Source organism: Octodon degus, unplaced genomic scaffold (genome assembly GCF_000260255.1).
Source record: "Octodon degus isolate 3935 unplaced genomic scaffold, OctDeg1.0 scaffold00035, whole genome shotgun sequence".
Classification (NCBI taxonomy): domain Eukaryota; kingdom Metazoa; phylum Chordata; class Mammalia; order Rodentia; family Octodontidae; genus Octodon; species Octodon degus.
Window position 1 is genome coordinate 10,209,131 of NW_004524611.1, and position 27,642 is coordinate 10,236,772.

Consider the following 27,642-nt stretch of genomic DNA (forward strand, 5'->3'; position numbering starts at 1 on the left):
CTCTCTCTCTCTCTCAGAGGTGTAATTTTACTTTTCCGTTTTTTTTTTTTTTTTTTTAGACAAGGTCTCACTGTGTACCTCAGAAAAGTGTGACACTCATTAAGTAGCTCCGGCTGCCTTCAAACTCACAGTAATGTTCCTGCCTCAGCCTCCCACGTGCTGAGATCACAGGCATGTAGGACCATGCCCGAGGAAATCTTGTGATATTAACAAGGATGGCCCTGAACTGCTCCAGGGCTCAAGCAATCCTCCTATCTCACTTTCCTGAGTAACTTTACAAGTGTGCAGCCATGCATCCAGCTTTCTGTTTTCCTAACAAAAAGTACTGAGTTTTCATATGATTTTTCTGAAAAATTATGGCCTGCTCAGTGTGGCATCATAAGGTAGCCTGAGGCAAAGGTACTGCTGTGAGTTTGAGGCCAACCTGAACTACTTAGTGAGACTCTTTTAAAATATGTACATATTACATCCCATAGTATTCTTTCACCATTGTTTTATCATTGAAACTTTAAGAGTAACTTTATTGCCAGGAGCCTATATATTCTTCAAAGAACAAACACTTTCAGCAGACTTCACAAAACAAATGCTCTCTGGGACTTTCACTATAATGAGAAAAAATATGTTTTGGAATATTACTTTTAAAAGAAACCCATACATTCAACAATTTTTAAACGTTAGTCATACAGAACAGCAAGATTTGTTATATATATCTGATACATCTATTAACATACCTTCATCATTTTCAATTATTTTTCTACTTCTCATCTGTCTCACTCTCTCCCAGTTTCCTCCTTCATCTCTAAAAGTACACCTTGAAGTGTCCTGTCATCTCACAATTATTTTGTGTGTGTGTGTGTGTGTGTGTGTGTGTGTGTTTTAGTTTATTCATGTAAGAGACAATATATAATATTTGGCTTCCAAGACTGGCTTATTAGCATAAACAGCATAAAGGTCTCGAGTTCTACTTTGCTTCAAAGACACAATTTCATTCTATAAGGCTGAATAATATTCCTTATTGTACATATGTCATATTTTTTTTATCTATTTGATGTGTTATAGGGCATCTGAGCTATGTCCACAGCTTCACTATTATATAAATTCACTGTTCTTTTATAAATTGCTTGATAGTATGTAGAAATATCAATACTGTAGAACTAGTACAACTGGTTTTATAAATAATTAGCAGATAAAAAATTGTCTATTATAGCAGTACATACAATAGTCAATGTAAGGGATAAATTGAGGTTTCCAAATATGGCTTAAGATGGCTAAATGAATGAATAAAATATGATGTATATGCATGATGAAATATTCTTCAGCCATAAAAATCAAGAAATTTTGTGATTTCTGATGATATGCATGATAGGGAATGAATTGTGTTAAATGAAATATGTCAGGCACAAAAAGGCAAATAGCATTTGTTCTCACTCTTGTGTGGAAACTAGAATGGTTGATCTCATAAAGGAAGGGTAGAATAGCAGTTACAAGAGGCTGACAAGAGACAGAGGAAAGGGAAAAAAAATTGAGTAAAAAAATAAAAATTAAGTTACTGTACTCTAGCAAAATAGGATAGTTATAATTAATAATATATTATTGTATATGCCAATATTGCTATAAGATTTTAAATGCTCCCGACAAAAAAGAACAAATAAATCTTGAGGAGATGGCTATGCTAATTCCCTGATTTGATCACTGCACAGTACATACATGTCTTACAATAACATAATAGTATGCTACAAACATGTACAATCATTATGTGTCAGTTAAAAGTTATGCTCATCTAGGTTACTAAATACTGTAAGACTATCCTTTAAAATTAATGGACAGGGGCCGGAGAGATGGCTCAGTGGAGTAAGCGCTTCACCGGCAAGCGCAAGGGTCTGAGTTCAATCCCCGGTTCCACCAAAAAAAAAAAAAAAAAAATAAAATAAAATTAATGGACAAATAAAGATAAGAAAAATGTAAATTAAAGAAATTCATAACTACTACAAAGAAAATATCTAAGGGAATACTAAATGCAAGGGAAGAAGACAATCACAATCAGAAGGGCAAAAGGAATAATAAACCTGCGAAGATAGTAGATAAAACAAATGAGAATCAAGAATGACTGAAAAATAAAATGTCAGCAATCAGTACATGCTGTTCATTAACAATAGTGTAGATGGTCTTAATTCTCCAATTAAAAGACATAAGCCAAAAGACTTCCTCAAAAATTTGACCATCTATATAGTACCTGCAAGCAACATATTCCACCTGTAAAGACATATACAGACTGAAAACGAAAGGATGGAAAATAATACTCCAATAACTGCAGCCCAAAAAGCAAGCAGGAATACATAGACCTGCAAGTAGACTGCAAACTAAAATTAGTCAAAAGAGACAAATTAGGTTACTGCACACTTGTAAAGAAAACAATTCACCAAGGGGGAAAAATTACTCATAAATACATAGATTCCAAATGTCAGCACACTCAATTTTGTAAAGCAAATAGTGTTTGACATACCACTACACACAGACTAATAGTGACTGACTGCAACGACCTACTATTACAAATGGATAGTTCAACTAGATAAAAATTTAAAGAAACTTTAGTTTTAAACTATGCTTTTGATCAAGGGGACTTAACAGATATCCATATAGTGCTTCATTCAATAGCAAAATACACTATTTTCAGTAATTCACAGCAAGTGTTAGTACAAAAACAATCTGAAAATTTCAGGTGCATCAGACTATACTGCAAAGAAACTAAAAATCAATAGCAAAAGAAATGTCAGAGATGACACAAGTACATATACTTCTGAACTACCAGTAAGCCACTGGAAAAAATCATGAGGAAATTAAACAATCCTTAGAATCAAATAATAATAGAAATAAAACATATCAGAACGCATGGGACACAACAAAGCAGTTATAAGTTATAAATACCTGCATTAGAGAAGCAGAGCAATTCCAAATAATGCTCCTCAAGGTTCTAAAGCAAACCAAACCCAAAACCAGTAGAAGGAAAAAAAAAAAAAAAAAATCAAGATTAGAGTAGAAGTTAATAGAATGACAACAACATGAGCAATTCAAAGAAAGGATCAGTAAGTCAACAAATTTGTTCTTGAAAAGACAACAAATGCTCAGTGGAACTTATCAAAAGAGAAAAAGATTTAAACAATAATAATTGAGACAAAACAAGGAAAAGTTACAATAGGCACTACTGAAATCAAAAGATTATTATAATCCTTTTGCAAATTTATATTCCAATATGCTATAGAATCTATAAAAAGAGACATCCCAAAAAATGAATTACTAAAATTGAACCAAGAGATACAAAAAATCTAAACAGATAAATAATAAGCTTGAAACCATAATTAAAAAATCTTCCAACTAAAGAAAAATGTAATAATTCAATCAATTTACCACTGAATTTTACTAGATCTTTAAAGAAAAACGCCAATGCTCCTCAAATTTTTCCATGAAATAGAAAGAATAGAAAGGAAAGACAATACTCCAAATTCATTTTACAAAGTCAGCATTAGCTTGATCCCAAAATCAGAAAAGAACTCAAAAAAAAAAAGAAAAGCACAGAGCAACATACTTAATGGGTGCCAAAATCCTCAATAAAAGTTTTACAATACAATACAACATTAAAAAGAGCAAATATCATGACCAAGTTGGTTTATTCAACTTGGATACATATGGTTAAACATATGTAAGAATATATAAAGAACGGTTAAACACATGCAAACGAATAAAGAATGGGTAGAAAGGGAAGAAAAGGGGAAAAATCAATAAATGTAATATACCATATAAATATAACCAATGGTAAAAATAAATTATTAACTCCTTGAACAAAATTCAACATCCCCTCACAATAAAAAATGAAGTTAATAGGTATACAAGAATTATTCCTCAAAGTGATAAAAACCATAATGACAAACTCACAGCTCACATCACACTGAATGCAGAAAAACAAAGTATTTCCTATGAAATGAGGAATGTGAAAAGGCTGTTTACTCTCACCTTTTTAGTTCAACATAATCCTGAAAATGTCAGCCATAGTAGTTAGGCAAGAGAAATAAATAAAAGTAATAAAATAGGAAAACTAAGAACTCAAATTATCCATATTTGCATGTCACATGATCTCTTACATTTTATCCCTTATTTTAAGGGATAAAATATCCTTAAAGTATCTACCAGGATACCTTTTGATTTGATAAGTAAATTCAGCAGTGTGTTGGATATAAAATCAACACAAACAAATGTATACCTTTCTTATTCAGTACTAACAATCTCACAAAGAAAGCAGGAAAACAATTCCATTCACACTAATTTAAAAAATAAAATACAATACCTAGAAATCAACCTAACTAAGAAAATGAAAAGACTTCTATAATGAAAAAAACTAGATAAGAAAGTAAAGAACACAGTAGAAGATGGAAAGACCTCCTTTGTTTATGATCAGCAGAATATTATTAAAATGATGGTACCAAAGGTGGCTTATTCAATGTGATCCTTATTAAAATATCAGCACTATTCTTCATAGAACCTTTTTTAAAAATTCTAAAATATATATGGAAGTACAAGATACCCAAAATAGCCAAAAAAGCAATACTAGGGCAATACAATAGCCAATTTTTAGTTAAAAGCCACAGTAACAAAAATAATATGGTATTGGTACAAAAATAAACATATTTTTTAATTTTTTACATTTTTTATTTTAATGAGAAAAAATATGTAATAGCAATGAAACAGCTTCAAAATAGGTTAGTAGGACAGTTACAATAATTCATACATTGCATATTGTCTTCATAGTAGTTATTCAGAGGACAAGATGTAGACATGATAACTTGTCTAAAAAATATTAGAATAAACCTTTCATAAAGACCAATGCAATTAAATAGAAGAGACAGAAAGAAAACCACATACCTCTGGCTATCTGATTTTTTACCAAGAGGCCAAAAACATACACTGAAGAAAACAAAATACATTCTCTTTTAAAAATGATGGTGTGGGGCTGGGGAGATAGCTCAATAGAATAAGTGCTTGCCTGGCAAACGCAAGGTCCTAAGTTCAATCCCTGGTATGTACAAAAAAAGCAAACAAATAAATAAGTGTTAATTGGATATCCACATGCAAAAATTTGAAACTAGTTTCAAATCCAAAATGGATCAAACAGCAAAGTATAAGACTGGAAAATTTTAAATTGCTGGGGAAAAAAAAAAAAAGTAGTTGAAGCCATAAGCTCAGGCGCCCATTTCCTGAATAAGACTGAACAGCATAGGAAATAATATTAAGAACCAGTAATTGAGACTACATCAAAGTAAAAAGCTTCTGTACAGCAAAAGAGTGAAGAGACTGCCTATAGAATGAGACATACTACTCTTCTGATAAAGGATTAACATCTAAAACTCATAAGAACTCCAACAAAACTTCGAAATAAAAACCTCAGTAAGTAAATGAATAAAAATACAAGGACATGTCTTTCTTTTTCCCCTTGCGGGAAGGGGGTGCAAATCGAACTCAGGGCCTCATACTTGCCAGGCAGGCACTGCACCACTGAGCTAAAACCCCGACATCTTAAAAGAAGTACAGGGGGCTTACAGGCTAGCTCAGTTGTCTAAAATGCCTTATTGAGCAAAATCAGTCAGGCACAAGGGACTGCGATTCGATCCCCAGTACCACATGCAGCACCAGAACCACCCTTAAGGCAGCCTGAGCCAGCCAAAAAAAAAAAAAAAAAAATTCATCTTAAAAGAAGTACAAATGTCCAATTAAATACATACAAAATGTTCAACATCATTAGGCATGAGGAAAATGCAAAGAAAAACTATACTGGCGATCCGACCTACCCTAATCAGAGTAAATGTCAAGAATACACACATGCAAACAGGCATGCATGTGTGTGCATGCCTCTACACACACACACACACACACACACACACACACACACACACGAAGTAGGCCATGATGTGGGGGAAAATGAGTCATCCTATACTTTGGTGGGAACAGGAACTAGTAGTACCATCATGAAATCAGTATAGAGACTCCTCAAAAAACTAAGAAATTCAATCCAACTATATCAACCTTTTGGTAAACCTAAAAGAATTTAAAAATAGCATACTATAGATACATATATGACCATGTTTTCAGCTGCATAGTTCACAACAGCTAGGCTATCAAAACAGTCCAGGTGCCCTTAAACAAATCAATGACTAAAGAAAATGTCACGCAGAAACACAATGGACTATTATTCAGCCACAAAGAAAATCATGTAATTTCAGGAAAACAGATAAAGCAGGGACCTTCATATTAAGCTAAATAAATCAGTCTTTGAGAAAGTTAAATTCACAGATTCTTGCTTATAGGAATAATCTAAAAATAGTGGAAGGGATGAACAGATGAATGGAAGGAGGAGGCAGAAAAAGAGATGTGTTAGAGATGGAAAAATAGGAACAGAAGGAGGAGAAAGAGAAGATGTGGATACTGGAGATAAAAATAATCAAAACATTATATGCACGTACTAATATACCAAAATAAACTGTATTATTATTACTAATATGAACTAATAAGAAAAGACTATTTTTAAAGCATAAATAAAATCAGTCACAGTAAATGAAGTAGCTAGGAGCTGCTAACAGCAAGTAGGCAAAAAATTTGCAAAAAATGCAATTATAAATGACAGAACTGGAAAGGAACCAATAAGTATTTAAGTATCAAGCAATTTCCAAATATTATAGGTAGAAAAACAGGCATACAGAAATGCAGTAAATTTATGCAATAGCTAGGCTTTAAATGCCAGCCTCCATAGAGCATATAATGACTACTTGGAAGGCACCAGAACAAGAGCAGAGCTGAAACCACAAATTGTTTGTCTTTGCCAAGAAAAAAGTTGACCCACCACTTCTGGTTCTGATCCCTTCACTAGCTCATCCAGACAGATTTCCGACTGTTAAAGCAAAGTGTTTTCCTAAATTCACATAAAGGTTAATTTCCTCAGTATTCAAGAAAGCACTTCATTCCCGAATCTCTTCTTTGATTTCAAATCTATGTCTCTTCATATTTTCTATCACTAATTGCCTTTCATTTGCTGATCCTGTACTCCATAAGATTGAGGACATATGTATAAACCACACAGAAAGACAAGTCTCCCAAAATAGCTAACAGTACTGACCTATTTAACACTAGCACCAAAGCACAGGCATTCTAACTCAATAAATCAATAAACAATGTAAAACAAAAGACATCAGTGTCCTCCACAGCCAGTCACTGCCTTAATAACAAGCAGTAGGCTTCAATTCCAATCAGCCACAGCAGCCAGACAGACATGACAAGAGACAGAGTTGGTAAATTCTAAATTTATATAGCTGCACACCACCAGGTGATGGCACACTGGATCCCAGAGAATTCTCTTAAACTAGAAAATCCAGACTAAATGCTAGGAACTGGGCAGAGTTCTTCTCAGAGAAAGACAATGGGTCATCAGAGTTCAGAGGCATCTCCAGACAGGTGTACCAAGCACTTAGTGCCCTCTGAAGTTAGACAAGGCCAGCAAAGAGGAAGAGGAAAGTAATTCTCAGCATTCTATCAATGGCTGACCAAATATGAACAGGAAGTTAGCAGCTCTTTAGGAAAATTTACCTCCCTGGAAGCTACTTGCAACCATCTTCTCTGAAAAGTGCTTTAAACTTAAAAGCAAACTAGCTATGACTAAATATTTGTAATTTGTAAGTTGAGTTTTTGCATCTCAAAACCCACGTTAGGGAGCTGGGGATGTGCTAGATGAGCACTTCCCAGGCCCTGGGGTTAAATTCCCCAGCACGTCAAGGCATGATTCAAGTTAGAGATTGGGGCAAAGTCTGGAATGTGTCACCTACCTTTATTCTAGATGATCTGAAAAGAAGGAGGGCAGTTATCCTACAGCCAATCCTAAATTCAATTTACAACAACTTAGCCTAAATCAGAACATGAATGGTGCAATAAAGAAACTAACCTGAAATGCTGGAATGCAGCACTATAAAAATTGAGAGTCTACCTATCTAAACCTACTGATGAACACCAGTGGCAACAAAAGAAGGAAGTGGTCCTGGTGTCAATATCATTTATATGCTAACTCCTTCACAGTCATTAAAATCAACCAAGTAATCAATTATTCCATCAATCCAGGCTAGACGTGGAAGGACACCATCATCCCCAAGCCCAATGCAAGAGAGCACCAATATCTTGTAATAACAGCAGAACCAATTAATCCAGCGATCTCTCAGCTGGTTGTTAGATGCAAACACATTCTTATCCCTAAGAACCAGATCACAACTTGCATCCTCATGAAGCCTTCTCTGATATGTACAAACTGATCTCCTTATTTGTATCTTCTGAATGCTCACTGCTGTTGATTCAATGAAATGTTTGCCTCCAGAAGACTGTCACCTATGTTTCTGTGTGTCACAGAAACAGTTCCAACTAGACTTTAAAATTTATAAAGAGGAAATATATCTTCTTTCAATCTGTACATAAGCTAAAGGAATGAACAAGTGTCATTCACAGGCTTATGGTTTTACACCATTTAGGAAGTACAAGTGTACTTTGTATTAAAGGTATTAAAGTGTTAAAATCTTTACTGAAGACGAGGGTCCACTAAGAGCAGTGATGGAACTGCATTTTTAATGAAAAAAGACAGATTATCATAACAGAGGGGAGAAAAACTCACCAATGTCTGAAAAATAAAATGTTAAATAAAACACACTAGAATAAAAATAAAATGTACAATACTGTACCAACATCACAACAAAATGGATATTCCACAAAAACATATTGTGTATTATCTATTTCTCCTTCAAATAAATCAGATGAATCTGATCAAATTTTGAAGAAGATACAAATAATAACTGACAAAACCTTGCCCAAATGAAATTTTATACATCAGACATAATATACAAGGACTCAGATATTTATGTAAATACAAATGAAAGTGAAATCAAAGCCTATCTGGCCAGCATGTCTCCCACAAGACAGGGATTGTCACCTCTATTACCTGTACAACCACTAACCACCTTCTTTGAAAGCCTTATCCCAACAAGGAAATCTAACTCCAGGTCCATCAGCCACTAAAGCACTGAAATGTAAGCTTCAGAACAGGAGCTTCGTTTTATTTATACAGACACCTCCAGCACTTAAAACACTGCTTTCCTTATAACAGAGGCAGAAGAGGCAACTGTTGAATGAAGGACTGAATAAGAGGAAGGGAACAAGGAACAGAAAAAAAAGAAAGAAGAAAGCCAAAGATTAAGTGAAAAAATAATAGAAGAAGAATTTTTCATGTCTGGAAAAGTCTTTGTACACAAGCATATCAACTGAATTTTTTGTATGATTTTAATGTCTTTAATAAAAACAGTATTTTTTTCAAATTTGGCCCAGAGCAGTGTGGCCTTTAGAGCACACAATCAGCTGTACAGTCAGTCCTCCATTTCTGTGTGTTCTATATCTGCAATTTTGAACAACCAAAGATTGAAAATGTTTGGAGAAAAAAATGGTGTCTCTACTAAACATGTACAGACATTTTTTTGTTACTATCTATAAATCAATATAGTATAACTGCTATTCATGGAGCATTTACATTGTTAGGAGTTATTAGGAATCTTACGATTAAATTAACAGAGAGTATGTATCAGTTATAGGGGAATTAAGCATTCATGGAGATCCTGCAACCAATTCCCCATGATTCCAAGGAACAACTGTCATTTCTTTCATTCAGTAGACTGGTTTAATGTCCAATATGCTCCCAGCAACCATGTTAAACATATATAAAGAGAGCAAACTGAGTCTAGGTATATAAAAAGATTTGTTTACCCTTGCCATCAATAATGACATTGATCATCCACTGTCTACTGATCAAATTAGTTACTGGAAGACACCCCTGTATTAGGACAGAAATTTTTATTGGTATTATTCAAAGCAAAGTAATAAGAATGACAAAAGCATAAGAGATTTAAAAATTAGGTAGGATAGGAAGAATAGTTAAGAGTTCTCTGGCTTAGAAAAGAAGGTGTTCTCATTAGGCCTTCAAATAACAAACAGATCTGATGAGCATTTCTACAACTCTCCTTTCATTCTGCATGAGGCTTGTGGTTAGGAATTCTTTCCCTCTTCCAGTCAGATGTGAATGCCAACAATTTGCTTGCAGATACATAACTATGCTTTTAGCATTTCTAAAATACACAAATATTAGCCTCCTCTTTCCTAAGTTTTAGCTGTCTGCAGCATTTCTTTCCCACCCTATAATACCTTCTCTGACTTTGTTAGAACTATAGGTATACTTGCAAAAGACTAAATACGACACAGTAAATGACTGTTATTTCCTTTCCCCTTTCTTGGCATCCTGACTATAGAAACCAGAACACCTCACTAACACACTACACCGGGTTTCAACAACACAGGTCACCTAGACCTACAGACACACATGCACAATGCCAAACTTATCTTTATTCTATAAACTGTAGAAAGAAGGCAGTAGGTGGCAGGGAGTTGGCAAAAGTATGGCTCTGTTTGTAAGAAAAATGCATAACATTTAGGGACAACCATTAGCAAAATATGAAATCATTCTGGTCTGTAGTTCAGCACTTTTCCAGTTCTTGGCCTCCTTCCCATCCTGAGCACTTTCCTTCCCATCTCAAACACAATGCCAACCCAAGATAATAATCTGTTTCTCAACTCACACATGTTGAAAGCATCCGTCCAAGTCAGAGAAAAGCTCTGCCCTCATTATCCAAACCTCCACTACCAAGTACACTCACCTCCCAGAAGTAAAATTAGTAGTAATAACAAGTAGCTAAGGAACAGGGACACAATATATTTGACAGGGTTTCACATTGCTTTTTGTGATACCCCAAATAACCCTAGGCAGGACACCCCCTAGGCAGGACAAACAATAGTATCATCAGATCCATAAAAATCAAACAGAAAAAAAAAACAGTATGGAGTAAAAGTTTCATTAAGTCCAACAATTTAATTCTTACAGCAAGCAGTGAAATTTTTGCTGAGATTTTTCTCAAACACCTCAACTTTATTGTACTCTCCACATTAGTAAAGATCCTAGTTTTTGGTGGGGATGACTGTTGGCTTAGTTAAAAGAACATGCTACAGGAAAGAGTTCGATTATAAGATAACCCCAAGATACCACCACGTTTTGTGCCATTCTGGCCTTAGTCACATGCCTTGCAATCACCTCCTTGTAACCTAAAGGAAAGATTGGATTAATAAGAGTGGCTGGCAAATTCTTGGTTTTCTGTACAGCTACTAGCTCAAAATGGTCAGTTCCAGGCCTCATCTCTACCTATACTCTCACAAACCACTTGATGTGTGACTTTGTCTAACATCATTCAGTCTCTAATCACTCAGCTGAGTAATTAATTGTTTTCTCTCATCTCATGGGAATGTTGAAAGAGATCACTATTAAGAGAGCAGTCCCTGCTAAGTTATTTGCTAATACAACACCACCACAGAGGACTATGTTCTAAGGGCCACCATGTGGTACAGTGGAAAGAAAAGAGGCTTGAAGTTGTATATAATCAGGGTTCAATTCTGACTTTACGATTTACAGTTCTCCAGAGACCTCAAATAAAATACGTATCCTTTGGATCTCTTATATGTGGTATGGGGAACTGAATCCAAGGGCACTCTACCACTGAGCTATAACCCCAGACATTTTTTAAAATTGAGACAGGTCGAACGTTGCCCAGATAAAGCCTGAACTGATCCTGCGCCTCAGCCACCCAAGTGTTCAAGTAGTGCACCACCTCAACCAGCTGACATTCAGTTTAGTCACAAAAATGTTTAAAAATGCTGTCTTCATATTACCCTCATTGCTATTGTATGAAGCAGATAAGCTAATATAGAGAGAATACTTAAAAATTCCTCAAACAAATCAGGCACTCAAATGTCAGACTCTTTTGAGTGTATAAAATCTCATACAACTTTGCATGAAACTAAGAACAGGGGACACAAACTAATTAATCTTGCAAAAGAAATTTTGAAGCAATCTAACATGGAGGTGGTGACATGGCTACTGTTGTAGCCATTCCACTAGGTTTATGTTGAAAATCAAGAGAAAGATTCCAGCAGAATGATTCAAAATGTGAAGTTAGCCAGAAAGGAAGCTCTAGTAAATTTTCAGCCAGTAAAGATGAAACAAAATAAATTGGTCAGTATAAAGATGAGCAAGAAAAAGCCAACTACTTCAGAAGACAACTGAAAAAGAGGCATAAGGATATCACAAGAACCAAAAGAACTCTACCTTTTGGTCCCTCAGAGTTGCAAAGGTGAAAGACTTTGCTCTGAGAAGAGAGCCCCAGAGCACTATGTTCCAGAAACGCAGAGGCATAGGGAAGCTATTCCTTAGAATTTAGTTTATGGGCACTTGATTCATTCAGCCAAGAGAAAAGGAAGCCTGGCTGCTGCTCCAGCTTGTGGCAGACCCTGACATTAGCTACATGGTGCTGGTTTCAAGTACATGCAGAGTTGCACCTAAGAGGTGTAGGATGAGGAAGGCTTCCACCCAGGTTTCTGAAGTCCTGAAAGCCCAGGCACTGTGCCTAAGAGGGCAATATGAGAAGCTGTGAGAGTAAAATCAAAAATGCAGTGGATACCCCAGAAGTTTAGAGAAGCCAAGAACTTAGATCCACTGTGGAAAATTGTAAGGAAAGAGCAGAGCTGGACCCAGAAAGAAGCCATTGGAGCTATACTCACAAGCAGTGCTATAGGGGCAGAGCCATCCAAGCCCTTTGGAGTTCATAACTTGCCACAGATTGCCCGTGATGCTAGAAATGGAACTGTGGGATTCATTTTGGTCTTGCTTTGTTCCCATTCCTTGCTATCCCCATTTGCAGTTTTTGGAATGGAAATGTTCATCTTGTGCCACTGAATAGTGGAACTGTTTAACTTTCTTTCCATTTGTATAAGAGGTTGTACCTTAGAGTTTGCCTTAAATCATAGAGTAGACTCTTGACTTGGACTTTTCAGCAATGCAGAAATTGCTAGGACTTTAGCAACTCTTGGAAATAGGCTATATGCCTTTTGCACAAAGGGATATGTGAGAGTCTTTGATGGGTCAGGGCTAGAATATTACAGATTGTGTTTAGATGTCCCCTCAAAGCCTTATGAAGTCATATGTCCAGCTTTTGCAGAGGTGGCTGGATCTAAACTGTGTGATGCTGGGATTGATTCATGGTACAATGCTAGGTACAAGGACACTAGGAGTAAGGGTGTGAGTGCTACCTTCCCTTGATAGCCTAGATAAGATATATAAGGGATTGAAAGAACTGTGGCCATCCCTTACTTGCTTTGCTACATTCTGCCTAACATGAGCTATTTCTCCTTAACAATGTCTGTGTGCCACCCTGCCTTGGAGCCAGCCAATTTTGGACTGAAACCGCTACAAACTGTAAGTTAAATAAACTTTTTTTTCTCTTCACTTTTGGTTGCTGGGTATTCTAAACTCTGAGACAAGTAACTAAGATACCAATATAATCAAAACTTCCATAAGCCGGCCTACAGGTCTGATAACTAGAGTTCAGAGAGATGGTCCACTCTGTTAGACATCCTAGAAACCAGCTGTCTTGCCTTCTGGGTACAGGCTTCTCCTGCTATACACTGGAGTCAAGTCTTGCTGCAATTGAAGAGATTTTCCTGATTTTTTTTAGTATCTGGCAAAACAGAACTGACTTTAATAAGGATTGGTATCCATTCAGGATGATTAAAAGTATCATACAGTTCTGGAGCTGCTTGACACAAACTCCTTTTAGAAACATTACTTGTACTGAACATTCATTGAACTATAAGTTATGAGTACCTCCAGTTAAAGGATGCAGGGCTGGGGAGATAGCTCAGTGGGTTAAGTGCCTGCCTTACAAGCACAGGGTCCCAAGTTAGATTCTTGGTAACACAAAAAATAAAAAATAATAATAATAATTAATTCCAGTTAAGGGATGTGGAAACACTAGAAAGATAAGCAGCATACCAACACCCAGAGAAGCAGAGCCCGGTTTGTGTCTATAATCTATCAATTCTCATATTCCAAACTGTCCAGTCAGAGAGGCACTAAGGAAGAGAATTACTACTGTACTTTTCCAGAACTGAGCACCATTTGGATTCATCCTTTGATTGCTTTTATGGAATCAATAACAATAACAATAATAACAACAACAAAACAACCAATCAAAACAATTTCCAATCAATGCCATTGGAGTAATTTCCATGTTACACGTATACAACACTACCCCAGACAAAATGTGAGAACCAGGCAAATTCTGGAGAAAAAAAAATAAACGGAAGGCAACTTTCCTCTGGCACCTCTGGTATGCCAGGCACTGTGCTTCATTCTTATTTATGTGATCCAAATGAAATTTGCCAACATAGAGGTTGGGGAGATGGCTCAGTAGAATAAGCGCTTACCTTGCAAGCGCAAAGGACTGAGTTCAATCCCTGGTTCCGCCAAAAAGAAATCTGCCAACATGAAGCAGGTACTACGCTCTCCATTTTAAAATTACAAAACCAAGCTGAAAAAGTTAAGTAACTCACTTTAGGATATTCAGTGAAGGCAATATCTAAATTTCAGATGTTTCAAACTCTCTGCTTTATTTTAGACAAACACAACATTTAGCCAGGAAATACACCTTCCTTTGAGAAGGCTAACCTAGACTTAAAATTACATGTTAATATTACCTAAAATGCAAACAATACCTGCTCCAGGTCCCACCGTTCACTGCCTATCAAAATAAATAAAGTACTGGACTTATTTTCAATGTTCCCTCTTTTCATCCATCATTTATTTTTTCAAATTTTATGTTTTTTCATTTTGTAATGTACTGGTATGGGGTCTCACTGCACAGCTCGGACTCATAGTGATCCTCCTGTTTTCAGCCTCCTCAGCACTAGGATTCCAGGCATGTGGTACCACACCCAGACTCAGTGGCCAGCTCAGCATACCCAGGCACAGGGTTGGCATGGCATTCAGGACCCTGGTCCCTGCACTCACCTAAGAAGGCGCTTAGTCCACTGTCCTATCTTGCCCACCCTATATTAGTCTCTTATCTCTTTTCTCATTGAAAGAAATTGCCTTCTTAAAATTCCTATTTCGCCATAAGTGACCTAAAGGACAATGAGAGAATGAAAAATTATTATGAAATTGACAATTTTTCATTTTCTCAAAGATTAATTCACCCACGATCAACCACAAGTGTCACACTTTTGAAAACTATTCTTTATTTAATACAACAATTATCCTAGGGCTGGTGAGATGGCTCAGTGGTCTAAAGCACCTACTTAAAACAAGCTTAGCAAAGCACAGGGACCACGGTTCAATCCCCCAGCACCACATGCCAGCCAGCCCCCCCCCCTGGTGGGCTGAGCTGGCCACACACACACACACACACACACATAAATAAATAAAATTTAAAAAAAAAATTAAAAAAAAAAAAACAATTATCCTAATCAAAATAAGTCTCGCACAAGAATCTGAACTTAAATACTGAGTGCATTGATTAAAAGCCTTAAACTTATTTATGCTTTTATTGGCAAATGTATTTAGGGGCAGTTATTCGTGGTATCTCATTCAGAAACTGGATACAGAATTAAATGTAGATTGATTAGTGCTTAGTATTTGCTTAGTATAAAGAAGAAAGACTAATTCCTGTATTATTCCTGGCTCAGCAAGTTACAGCCTTGACTTGGATCCATGATGATGGGCCCAGAGAGACTACAGGCCCCATCTGTACAACAGGAACCTGGGCAAGTCAAAGCTGTGTTCTGACAAGTGCTGTTTCCTCCCACTGGGAGAATGAACACCTCTACAGAGAGCTAGTCCCCACCTCAGCATGCTCACTCTCCCAGCAGTCTAAATAGCCCACTCTTATTAGAAAATAGCACTCTAAGGAGTCAGCTAACTCCAAGAAAAAGCTCCAAAGACAGAACAGTGGCACCGCGTGAATTTCTGAGGAGGGGAATTTTGGCACACAATCAGGAAATGAAGAGAGGCAGAAGAAACAAATCAGCACCTGTGATGATTATCAAAATAAAATTGAACTTTTTCTTTCTTTCTTTCTTTTTTTTTTTTTTTTTTTTTTTTGGTAGTTTAGGAAAGGGTCTACAGGGTATTCTGGTCTCACTACTAGATCAGACTTGTAATGATCTGTCTGTTCATAGCCTCCCAAGAGCTGGGATTATAGGAGTAGGCCACCACACTCAGTCTCAATTAACCTCTCAATGTGCTCCAAGACCACAGCCCACACAGCATGCCATGGGATTAAACCCCTGGCCCCTGAGCCGACTTGCAGGTGCTTTAATCCACTGAGCTAACACCGCTTAAAATTAAACTTTCAATGAGTACAGTTGGCCCTCAGTATCCGCATTCTTCATTCAATAATCAAACCAGGAATAAATAATTTTCAGAAGAAAAAACACATATAGACCTGTTTTCTTGCCATTATTCTCTAAATAGTACAGTATAACAATTATATGCATAGCATTTGCACTATATAGAGCATTATAAGTAATGTGTAAATGATTTGTAATATATGAAAGAATGGGTGCAGGTAACATGCAAATACTATGCTATTGTATATAAGATTTGAACATCCTTAGCTTTTGCTATCCATTGGGATATTGTCCTGGAAACAATCTCCCCCACCTCGGAACATCTATACAATGAATTATTGCACTGCTACAAAGAACTTTATGTGGATTAAGTAAGACATTCAATCCTTCTGCTCTGTAAATATGTATTATAGCCATCATTTTAACAAGTATCCAAGACACATATCCAAAAGAAAAACATTAGAGAAATTGCATAAAGCACAGTGTGACATTCAGACACTAAGAGGTAGAGTGTTCAAACTCAGGAAATCTAAGTTTCACACTTCTGTAACCCTAAACACTGTATTACAAGTCTTTATGGTGACATCTGGCAGTATACTGAAGGATGCAGTACACTCAACAAGCACCTCTCATAAGTCTATGTGACTGTAGAAATTGCATATTCTGACAAATAATCCTCAGGTCCAAACCAATTGAGTTAAGACCTGAAGTTCAGGCTGATAATCCATATTTTCACTTATCTTTTCACTTGCCCTTCTTTCACCTAGTTATACATCCTTCTCTTTCACTATATGAAATAGTACATGAAACAAAATTCTGAAATGCAAAGGAGAATATAAAGAAAGGCCTCTTTTACCTCACCCTTACTTCTCATCTCTTCTGCCTAGAAGTATCAATTATTAGCAATAGCCCCCTCAAACAAGGGGGGAAATAACTGAACAGAACATTTACAAAGTAAATAGCATCAAAGATCACTTTAAAAATGGGTAAAAATCAATCTGCATAATTCAGAATGGAACCCTAGTACTGACCAGACAAACTTCTCATGTCTTTTTTTTAAGAGAATAGAAAAATAATAGACAAGACAATAGAAATGATACAATTTTTTAAAAAAAGATGATAGGCATTAACCTATGGTTGTTATATAGCACACTGTTATCTTCAATGTAGTTGCTCAGATTACGGAAATAACCATGTAAAATTGGCCAAAATAAAAAATTTAAGCATTCACTGCTACTTTCAAAAAAAATAGAAATTAGTAGTGCAATCATCTTAGATATGCTGTGTATATACATACACAATTTTTTTCCTTTTCCTTTTTTTCCTATCTTTAATCCTTTCCCTCATCCCACTTTTTTATTCCTTATGTTCAGCTTCTTTCCCTTTTACTATATCTATGGTACCTTTCAGAATTTATTTACTCTTTCAAGTTCTTACACTAGGAAGACAATACAATATTGGCACATGTAGGTCTGATTTATCTCACTTGTGAGTATAGCCTCTAGCTGCACCATTTACCTATAAAAGCCTCAAGTTTATCTTTTGTATAGCTGAGTAATACTCCATTGTATAAAAATACATTTTTTACCCATTCCTCAATTGACAGGCATTTATGTTTTCTCCAAGATTTAGCTATGGCAAATTCTGCTGCTATAAATATAGATATACATATATCACTGTGTATGATGTTTTTAGTTGTTATGGAAAAACTGTCAGGAGGGGAACATCCGGGTCAAATGGGACCTCCAATTCTACTTTTGTGAGAAATCTCCACACAGATTTCCATAGTGGTTGTACTAGTCTACACTCCCACCAACAGTGGAGAAAGGTTCCTTTTTCTTCACAGTCTTTCCAGCTTTTATTATTAGTTGATTTCTTGATGATACCCATTCTTTGTGGGGTGAGCTGAAATCTCAGTGTTGTTTTAATTTGCATTTCTTGGACAGTGCTGCGCAATATTTTTCCATGTATTTATTTGCTACTTGTATTTCTTCCTTTTAGAAGTGTGTATTCATCTTACACGTCCATTTTTGGATTGGGTCTTTGAATTCTGGGGCCCTGTTTGGTTTTTTAGTTTTGTTTTGTTTTTTAGTTCTTTACATATTCTGGATAGAAGTTCTTTGTCTGAGTGGCTTTTGGTTAAATTTATTCCCAAGTTTTCTTTTCACTCTGTTGATTGTTATTTTGATATACAGAAACTTTTCAATAAGATTATAAAGATTAATCTGAGATTCCAGTTGCAGTTGTGTTTTTTTTGTTTTGTTTTGTTTTGTTTTTTGACGGAACCGGGGACTGAATTCAGGCCCTTGCACTTGCCAGGGAAGTGCTTATTCCACTGAGCCATATCCCCAGCCCTAGTTGCTGATTCTCTGAAGTATTTCCTCTGCAGTTCAGTCTTCACACTAGTGAGACAATATGATGTTCGTACTGGTGGGTCTGATTTATTTCACTGACCAGTATGGTTTCTAGTTGCATCAATTTACCTATAAAAGCCTCAAATTTCTCTTTTTTACAGTTGAGTAATACTCCATTGAGTACTAATACCATGTCTTTTTTATCCTTTCCTCAGTTGATGGGCATCTGGGATTTTTCCAAGATTTAGTTGTGACAAATTTGCTGCTAGAAATACAGGTGCACATATATCACTGTGGTATGATGACTTCAGTTCTTTTGGAAAAATTACCGGGAGGGGAATAGCCGGCTTGAATGGGACCTCCAATCCTAGCTTTTTGAGGAACCTCCATACTAATTTCCATAGTTGCTGTGAGCATTAGGTATTTATTTGTTCTCATTCCGTTTTCCTAATGTAAGAGTTTACCACTATAAATTTCCCTCTGAAAACTGCTTTCATTGCATCTCACAAATTCCAGTAAGTTGTATTTGAATTTTCATTGAATTGAAGATACTGTTTAATTTCTTCTTCAATTTCATCTGTGACCCACTGGTTGATGAGGAGGGTGTTACTTAATTTCCAGGTGTTTATGGGGTTTTTGCAGTTTATTTTGTAGTTAATTTCCAGTTTCACTGCACTATGGTCAGATAATATGCATGATATAATTCCAGTTCTCTGGCATTTACTTAACCATGTTCTATGGACTAGTATGTGGTCCATTTTAGAGAACATCCCACGTACAGCTGAAAAGAATGTATATTCAGATGTTGTTGAATAGAACACTCTGTAAATGTCTACTAAGCCCATTTGTTCAAAGGTTTGGTTCAGTTATGCTACCTCTTTGCTTTTTTTGTCTGGTTGATCTATTTTCTTTGAGATAATGAAGTACTAGGGTCCCCCGTTAGGACTGTGTTATTAGTTATTTGGTTTTTCATGTCCTTTAAAATTTGTCTTATATAGGGTGTTCCTATATCTGGTGCATACATATTTATGATTGTTATCTCCTGAAGTTTTCCCCTAAAAGTATGTAGTGATCTTTTTTATCTCATTTGTTCATTTCTGGCTTGCAATTCACATTGTCTGCAAAAAGAATAGCTATCCCAGATTTTTTCTAAGTTCCTGGCACAATGGAGTAATGTTTCCCACACTTTGACTTTCAGCCTATGAATTTCCTTTTGTGTTAGATGTGTATACAGGGTACTAGAAAATCAAACTTGGGGCCTTGTGCTTGCCAGACAGACACGCCACTGAGCTGTATCCCTGGTCCAAACCTTTCTTATCTTGTGTGACCAATTAAGCTGTTATTTATCAGTCATTGCCTCACAAACATGCATATTAAGATAATTTATTAAATGCTCAAGGACATGTTTTACTACAATGCTGGTCAGGAGGATCTTTATAATGCCCCCACCCAAAACAAGCTTCTTATGCAATTGTGATTTGCTATAATTTTCCTACTGATTTGTAGAAAAAAGAAAGAAAAAAAAAAAAACACAAAAAAAAAATGAGCATCATTTTTTTTTCCCTAAAGAGCTTTGGCCTCTAATGCTTTCTTTCATTCCTGTGTATTTTCAAATTCCTCTCCCCATTTTTTCCTTCCATGCCTTCTATTGATTATTATTACCCTGGGACTAGAGGTATTTGAAGTTGAGACCACTGGGTTTCCATCACATTCTATTCTCTAATTTCTGTATGACCTTTGCCAAACAAATCTACAACTCCTCAAAATTCTGTTCTCCCTAGCCTGTAAAATACAGATAACATCACCACCTTTGTGGGCTACTCATTAAAATAATGCTTGTGTAACTATCTAATTCAAAGCAGGCAATCACTACTTATTAGCATTCAGCCTGTCTTCTTCTCACTTGGGTCAGATATTCACTGTGAAAATTAAAAATCCCCAAACCCGCAACCTTGTCTTCTCCCAGTTCCCTTACTACATAATGAGGGATCAATTTTGGCCATTTTCTACTGTTCTGGCAAGGCATAAATTTGAGTTCCATCATCAACAGAATAAGAGATCTGAGGACTCACATGAAGATTACTGTCAACAATTTGAATATATGTTTGATATTCAGATTTCTGTAAACTCATTTCCAGGCTCTACATTCCAGATACTTCTTAAATTGTCTTCTGGCCCATTCATTTGCTGTAGTTCTGTTGCTCCACCTCTCCTGCCTCTAATGTCAGGGTAGTTTTAAACAAGTGAGAATAACACTATAGGCAAAATAAATTCATTTAGCTCTGTGCTCTCCTCTCTCTTCTGTTATTTATTTTTGTGTATTTCACTAGAAGTAACATTTGTCAACATGGCGGCAGAAAAGCCATAAGCCAGGGAGAACTACTTTTGTATAAAACAACTTAAGAAATACATGAGCAGTTTTGAATAAAGCTGCCATATGAACAGCCACAAATTAGAAAATGCTGAGCCCTTGTGTTGGTTGCATCAGCTGTTTCAACACCCAAAGAAACAAATGTTGTAAGGAAGAAAAGCTAAATTGGCTATTTACCAAAGAATCCAAAATTATCAACCACAAGATCTATAAACAGGCAAATCAGAATATACCTGAAAACAATATAAAGAAAGTAAAGGAAGGGGGGAGTCGTAAGATTTGATAAGAAAAAAATGGAGAAATGGGGCAACAGCAGCTAAAGGGTGTAGGTTTCTTTTGGGGGTGATTAATGTCCTAAAACTAACTGGCATGATGACTGCACAACTCTATGAATATGGTAAAAAGGAACTAAACTGTACTGTTTAAATGAATGAGTTCTATTATTTGTGAATTATAGTTCATAAAGGTGTTGGGTTTGGTGAGAGTGGAGTCATGGAAATAAAAGCCTATAATTGAGAAAGTATTCTGAAGCACACTCTATGATCTGCAGATACCGGAAATGAGGCTCATCATCACTGTTTATAAAGCACTGTAGTATGTACCCCACGCAGGTCCCGTCTTATGTAATCCTAACTAACCACCCTTCAGAGAGTATTCTACAGACACAGAAGCTGGGACTCATACACATGCAAGGTGACCTGTTTCCAGTCAGGTATCTGTCTCAATGGACCATGTTCTTTCCACCTCATCCCACTGCCTCCCTACACATGTAATTGCATCACTAAGGTACACAATATTTGTGGTATATCAGAGATTTATTGTAATAACTTAAACTCACCCTTACGCTATTTTTTATTGAAACTAAAGTTGACAAGAGCTCTCTGATCAACTCATTTTTCTATTCTTTAAAAGGCAGTAAGAATAAGATTCTACATATCTCTTCAATAACACAATTTTCTCTAAGAACATGAGTCACTATAGACAGTGTTGTCCTCAGGGATTCCCCAGACAATTAGGGCAACCTGTGTAGTTAGCCCAAATATCATACTTTCATTTTAATAGCTATTATATATCATACCCCTTCAGTTAGTGCTATGGTTTGTGTCTAGTTGTCCCCCCAAAGCCTCATCTGTAATAAGGCAGGGACTTCTAGAATTTGAGATTAACTCATAATCCACTGGGATTATGGGTCTTAGTACTGCTGGGATTATGGGTGTCAATACTTCCCCCAGCCTGGGGAAAATAGCCTGAATGTTACTTAAGAGAAACAGAGAGAGAGAGACTTCCTCTCTGTTGCCATTGTTACTGCTACTCTTCCATTTTGCTCATCTTCTCTGCTGCCACCCTGAACTGCTGCCCTCTGCCATGTGCCAGTTTGCCTTGGAGCCAGCTGACTTTGGACTGAAACCTCCAGTGACTGAGCTAAATAAACCTTTCCTTCCTTCATTTGGTGTGTCGGGTATTTCGTCCCAGCAACAAGAGAAGAGTAACTACTGAGATAGTTAGTGCAAGTTCCCTGTAATTGTCTATATTCAAATGTCAAAATATCTCTTTTAAGGGCCAGCCTGATAGCTCAGCAGACTAAAGCGCCTGCTTAGGCAGAGCGCTGTAACCGGGGTTCGATCCCCAGCTTGCTGTGATTGAGACTGGGCATGGTGTTGTATGCCTGTAATCCCAGCACTTTGGGAAGCTGAAAACAGGAGAATCACTCCAAGTCAGATCTACGTAGTAAGACTCTGTAGACCCTGTACTAAATATATAAAAAAGAAAGTATCTCTTTTAACCTTTGTACATTTGCTTAGAGTCAAGAAGCCCTTCACCAAAAACAATTAGTACTATAGTAAAATTATGAGAGCTTTGTGACAGCTATTTGTCAATCAATGACTTTTTTAATTTTAGAGTCATATTTTTAAGCAATGAAGTTACCATAATCTGATCCGTGGGTAAATGAGAATTTAGGGCAGCAATTACTATTACATCTGATGGGGGCAGGATGGTTTGTTTCAATCCCCTGTGCATATGCTAAGTAATGTTCTCCACCACTGAGCTATATCCCCATCCCCTACATATGTCTTCTAGGAATTCTTTTAATATTTCCAAACTAGTACACTATACTACCCCTTCTCAAAATTAGACATATGGTCTCCAAACATGCCCACTTCATCCCTGTGTATAGACGCCTTACATAGAAAAGTTTTATCTCAACAACATGTGAACTTCCTCAGATAAGGAATCTACGAACCCTAATATAACAAGTTTATAAAGGAAATATGATTTTTTTTCTCCTAAAACTAAAAAAACTTAACGATACAAATTCTCTCCACACAGTATTCAATCACTTAAGTTTTATGTTAGGAAACAATCCGTGCTTATAAAGAATTCTAAAGAAAAACTGCACAAATGCATTATCTAGATAGGATTTGGCTTTTAATTAATTTTTTAACTCATAAAGGAAACAAACAATGCTAAGCATTCTGATATTCTTTTAGGTCCAAAAACACTGTGACTCCACATTCTGTCACCATTTTACAGATGAGAAAGTGGGCTAATGGAAAACTAAAAACTTACCCAACTTATTCTCCCCCCACCCCTCCAGCAGGACTCAGATTTGAACCTGTGTGAGGGCCAATCCAGTACTCTAAGGCAGCAGATACAGTGATATATATCAAGCTTTGATGCCACAGAGACTTGAATTTGAAATCTGCTGTTGCTACTTAGAGTTTGCATGAAAAGAACCTACTTTCCTATCCATAAATTAGTTAGAAACACCTTACAGTTCATGCAGAAAACAATATCTCATTTATAATACCCATAATCTAGAAATTCTATTTAAAAAATTATTTATGTTATACTTTTATCACACCATTTTATACATACATACTATTAAATAGCTGGCATTTACTAACAATCTTATATGTGCAAGGAACCATTCTCAGTACCCTAAGGTCACACAATAGTAAATGGCACAGCTGATATTCAAACCCAGGCAGTTTAGCTCTGAGTTTGCACTATTCATTAAGTTATAAGGCAAAAGTGCAGAATGTTAACTTTGCAGTTAACAACATAGAAGTTCTCATTCATCAGAGCATGGATGCTCAAAGTATGGTACCTGACCAGCTGCAGTGGCAACACCTGGGAATTTATGAAGGATGCAAATTCTGGGGCCCATGCCAAACCTCTTGAATCAAAAACTGTCAGGGTAAGCCCAATATTTTATGTTTTTGAAGAGTATATCAGAATCACCTACAGGACTTAAGAGCACACAGATTGCTGAGCCCAAGCAATACATATACTTACATTTCTGCTACAAGCAAACAATCTTGAGATTGTCCCACACAAAAATGCCAACAATGCCAGTTTCTCCAGTCTAACTCTAGCTTCTTTACAGTCACCAACCTTCTATGAGCAGCATCTAAGGTCCACAATGGCTGATGATGGCTGACTGTGGAAGTCCATGTCCACAGGCTGAAGTTTGTGGTTTTCCCCTACATGCCAACACAGTGGGCATAGTCTACTTGATATGCCCTCATCCATAACACCCATCTAACTCAGCAGAAAGGCTGACTTCCTTACAGTACTTCTAAGTTCCAATCCCATGTCATGCCTCATCCACTCTTCTGTTCATGTTGTTTCACATTTTTCCAATTCCTTCTGCCCTACTTCTTTGTATTCTAGTCACTCCAACATTCTTCTGTTCTCCAAATATGGCAAGGGTACTCACTGAAAGCATCTGTATCTAATGATTTCATTCCCAGATGGACATTCTAAAAAGAGTTGCACAGGTCAAATGTGTTTCCATAAATATAAGAGAGGCCCTTCCCTGACATCTAGCACCTTTATCTGCTCTCTCCCTTATGCTCTAACCCTGAAATTTTTTCTCCATAGGTCACCAGGAATACCAAATATTTACTTTTTTTATCTGTCTGTAGTCTCTGTCTCTCAAGTAGAAAGTACATTTCATGAAGACAGATTGTTGTTTGCTACTCTATCATCAAAGCCAAGACCAGAGCCACACATGTTAAAAGCTTCTAAAAACATATATTCAGTGAATAAATAAATAGAAGAACCAAGTTAATTCCAGAAGTCATGGGGAATCAAGTATCATTTTCAAATGTTCATGAATAGATTGGCAATTTGGTTCTTTTTACTATGAGTTACACAATTGGAAAGATACCTCCTAAGCCTACACAGAATGCTCAAAATCCCATTACATCAAAAGAAAAGTCATGTATCAGGCAAACTGCAAAACTTATTTCTTTTAAGCTTACACAAATATTACTACCCCTATGTAATTTCTAATTTACACCTCCAAAATATTATCTCTATAGCAATTTGCATAAAATTCAACAGACTTGCAAAAAGATATCAAATTGTAAAATTGCATGTAAGAAATGGCCAAGTAATATTAGTTTAGCCAAGATCATGTCTATAAACTTGAGAGCTCGAAGATGTAATGAGAAGAAAAAATGTATACTTCAATGAAAGCAAGTTGATTAAAATAATCTGGTACAGGGGGCCGGGGAGATGGTTCAGTACAATAAGCACTTCCCTGGTGCTAGGGCCCGAGTTCAATCCCGGTTCCGCAAAAAAAAAAAAAAAAAAAAAAGAAAGAAAGAAAATAATAATAATGTGGTACAGTTGTAGCAGGGAAAGAAGGCAAAGTGTATTTCCAATTTTATAACCAGCCTTTGATCACATAAGATGAGAATCCCTGCTCCAAAATGGGAGAATGGAATATGCTGGCATCTGCTCCATCTGTACACATTAACAGGTGACAAAAGTAAATAGCATAAGAATTTGAATGTGCTTCTCTGACCTTACATTCCCTTGAAGAGCCCTCTGGATCAAGGACATACATTACCAGCCATGGTTAAGAGCCATAGCAATGTCAATATTCTCACCTACTATACCACCCAACTTAAGGACTGTGTACATAGAAAAAGCTTCTTGCGTTCTGCACTATGAAAATGCAAAGATGAAATGCTTAATGACATGACCTGAAACAACTAAGGCAATGGACACTCAGCAGAGTTTGAAGACTATACCTTTGGGAACCCAAAACTCTCCTCTCAAAAAATAGCCAAATTCTATACAGACTTCTCAAAAGGCTCTGTTTAAAAACACCACAACAATAGCTGAAAAGGTGATGATTGGGATTTTCAAAAGAGACTGTTTATACTCCTTAGTGTGACTTATTTGTGGAAAATATAAGTGAAAATTTATTTTTAAAAGAATTCTTGGGGCCGGGGATATGGCTCAGTGGAATAAGCGCTTCCCTGGCAAGCGCAAGGGCCTGAGTTCAATCCCCGATTCCGGGGGAAGAAAAAAAAAAAAAAAAAAAAAAGAATTCTTGTGTCCTAAAATGGTGAAAGGTAGCCAGGAGACAAATAAGCCAAAACTAATCCAGGTTTGGTACATTTGTGGCTCTGAGACTTAAATCAATTATGCCTTCAATTTTTAATGATCAATAAAAAGAATAAAGATACATGTTCTTTAAGACCTAAAAACTCTGCATAGATACTCACAAGAGATAAAACATAACTATATTAAGAGTTCGACATAAATGATCCTTGTTGCTTTACTCATAAACTGGAAAGACTAGAAAGTCTATCAGAAGAAGAATGGCTAGGGGCAGGGAGATGGCTCAGTAAAATAAGCACTTGCCTGGCAAGCACAAGGGCCAGAGTTCAATCCCCAGTTCCGCCAATAAAAAAGAAAAAAAAGGAAGCATGACTAAATAAATTGCATTACATTCACAATCCAACATTGAGAAACCATACAGCAACAAGGAGAAACTGATTGTAGGTACATGCCAAAAAGTGGACAGGGCTGGGGAGATAGCTCAACAGGAGAAGCATTTGCTCGGCAAGCACAAAGTCCCTAGTCCAATCTCCAGCACCACAAACAAACCAAAAAAAAAAGTGAGAAAATTTCAAAATAGGCTGAATGAAAAAAAAAAAAAGACATAAGAGTATGCAACATATAATTTCATTTATATTTGAAAAAACCTAGAAAGCTAGCTAGCTTATTTAATAAATGGTGAGAAAAAAAAAAAAAAAAAAAAAAAAAAAACAGGCTCTGCATATGCCAAAAATTAAAACTGGGCCCATACCATTCGCCATGCTGTAAACTAAAATTGAAATCAATCAAAGATCTAAATAATGAAAGAGAAACATTAAATCTGCTGGAAGATAAAATAGATTTTTTTTTTTTTTTTTACGTTAAACTGGTACACTACTGTGACAAAGTTCTATATTAAGTGCTATAAAAATATACAATAAATTCTTTTAAGAAATGGAATTGCATTGAAGCTTGATGATTCCTTACAGTAAATAGATTACAATAAAACTGTAGTTGTTGGTTAAGTTCTATTAATTGTTTTTAATTCTTTTTGACTTTTTCTCCTGGTCATCTGTTAGCCGTTCTGCAGGTCGCTTCTTCAATCCCTTCATTTTCCTAGTCTGTAGTTTGCTTAGGTCTTGTTTCTGCATATGAATCCTTCCGTAAGTTGTACCAAAAGTATCCTGAGACATATTTTTCTTCTTCTTTGGCTTGAGAGCTTTTGGC

General features: G+C 36.3%; 1 protein-coding gene across 1 annotated transcript in view; it reads right to left on the minus strand.

Moving 5' to 3' along the window:
• LOC111816575 (autism susceptibility gene 2 protein-like) overlaps positions 1-27,642 on the minus strand; it is a 589,696-nt gene that overhangs the window by 398,938 nt on the left and 163,116 nt on the right. The window lies entirely within an intron of this gene.